Source organism: Silene latifolia, chromosome X (genome assembly GCF_048544455.1).
Source record: "Silene latifolia isolate original U9 population chromosome X, ASM4854445v1, whole genome shotgun sequence".
NCBI classification, from domain to species: domain Eukaryota; kingdom Viridiplantae; phylum Streptophyta; class Magnoliopsida; order Caryophyllales; family Caryophyllaceae; genus Silene; species Silene latifolia.
Window position 1 is genome coordinate 49,272,429 of NC_133537.1, and position 2,233 is coordinate 49,274,661.

Sequence of the window (2,233 nt, forward strand, 5' to 3'; positions counted from 1 at the left end):
AGTTGGAGGCATTTTCCTTAGGAAACTTCCCATTCTTTCTTAGCATGTTCCCTCTAGAACCATAGTTTGCCTCCGAGTCTACCATTGTCTTGATCAATGCCGTGCCTTCTTCATCACTCAAGTGATCAAATCCTCCCCCCGCGGAGGCATTTACCATCTCCTTAGTCCTTGGTAGCAAAGTTTGGAAGAATGTTTGAGTGATGTACCATTCCGGTATTCCATGGTGGGGGCAACTCGCTATCAAGTCTTGATAACGGTCCCAAGCTTCACCCAAGGACTCCCCATCCTCTTGTTGGAACGTATGGATCTCGTTACGGAGCATCGCGGTCTTGGAGGAAGGGTAATACTTGGCCATGAATGCTTTAGCCAAAGCATCCCAAGTAGTGAAAGTATCCGGTGGGTGGATGTTCAACCATCGGTCCGCTTTGCCCGTCAATGAAAACGGGAACAACATCATTCTCAAGGTGTCTTCGGACACCCCATTCTTCTTCATCATTGAAACTTTCCTCTTAAACTTCCGGAGATGAGCATGGGCATCCTCTTCAATATGACCCCCGAACAAGTCCTTCTCAATTAACCCGACTTGGGCGGGATGCATTTCAAAGTTGTTTGGGGGCCAAGGTGCCAAAATTGATAGGGTTACATGAATCATTATGGTTAGGCCGGTTATGATCCCTAAGAGCCATTTGTGGTGGTGGATTTGGTACTTGATGTGGTGGTGTTTGGGGTGGGCTATTGTAATTAGGGAAGTTATGAAAGGGGTTTTCTAGTAGAGTCTCAATTGTGAGGTTTGGTTGAAGTGTGGTCGTGGTATCAATATTTTGTGGGATGTGTGAATTTGGTTGGTCTAAGTTTGCTTGAGGGGAACTATTCCTAACTCTCTCAAGGGTCCTTGTCCTCAAGGTTCTAAAAAGCCTTTCGGGGTCGGAGTTGAAGAGAAGAGCTTGGTGGTTCCTTCTAGGCATGCACTTGACAAACCGTTAGTCTCCTAGTGTTTTTACACACTAGGGGAAGGCAAGAAATCACACACTCTACAAAGAACACACAACTACTAAAACAAACTAACAATTGAGATAAGACTAAAGCAAAGACTCTAAATAAAACTAAGCATAACCTAACGCCATCCCCGGCAACGGCGCCATTTGATAACAAGGAATTTGTCGTCATATCCCTTTACCAAAACTATTTATAACCCAATTAAATGTAGTATTTAGTCGGGGTCGAACACGAAGACGGCGGGGGTTTCTACTAGGTCCGACTTAGAGTCAAGTTTAATCAACAATGAAAGGAGGGGTTTTGGTTTTAACTACTAGAGCGAACAAACAAACAATCTAGTGAAGATGAATTCAAATGATTAAAGGCTAGGGCTTTCGGGTTCATCTAGATGGTTTAAGGGCAAACATGATGATTTAAGGGGTTTATGGTAAGAGTTTATCCTAAGATGCAAAATCAATGTCTTGATTATCCTAAAGGTGACAACTAACTCTCATTAAGTATCACACTTCTCTTAACCATACAACAAGACCACCACAAACTTTCATTCAATGGGGGAATTAAGCAATAATGAAAAAAGGCATAAGCTTTCACTCATGCAATCAATCAAACACCTTGTGTGCATGAACAAGAAAGATAAACAATCTACCAAAGACTCAAATAATCATACAATCATGCCCATAAAAACCATATAGACTCCCCCTAAACCCTAGAAGGAAATCTACTCACTCATATTGGGGATAATTATGCTAATAAGAGGGGAAGAACAAATAACATAGAGAGAAAGCATGATGATTATTGTAGCAATTATAAGAGGTGAGATAAATGTAAACAAATGGTTAACAAGCAAATAAGAGAGGAGATTATACTAAAAGACACAATCTTTAACACAAACAACTCAAAGATAGAATCTTTGGGTGGAAATAACAAGTATGAACTACGAAAGATGAACAAAAGTGAAAGCAACAACAATCAAACAACAAGGATGCAATTTTTAACAAAAACAATTAAACAAACTAGAAGGAAAAGCAATATGTAAACTAATGAAAATAGGGAAAGAAACAATACCAACTCAATAGCAAAGATGAATTAGGATAGAATGATAAAGAAGGAGAAACCTTCAATCTTCTTACAACCCAAATTCTATTGCTAACTTAATTCAAGAACATATCTAATTAGAGAATGATTAACAAAATGATTAATAAAGTTTTTAACTTGGAAAGGGAAATATTCTGAGATC

At 39.5% G+C, this 2,233-nt stretch overlaps 1 non-coding gene across 1 annotated transcript; it reads left to right on the top strand.

The window, feature by feature from the left end:
• The first annotated feature begins 215 nt into the window (after positions 1–215).
• Positions 216–322, top strand: LOC141624968 (small nucleolar RNA R71). Its single transcript, XR_012534771.1, has one exon. It is a non-coding gene; the product is annotated as a small nucleolar RNA R71 (small nucleolar RNA).
• The last annotated feature ends 1,911 nt before the right edge of the window (positions 323–2,233 follow it).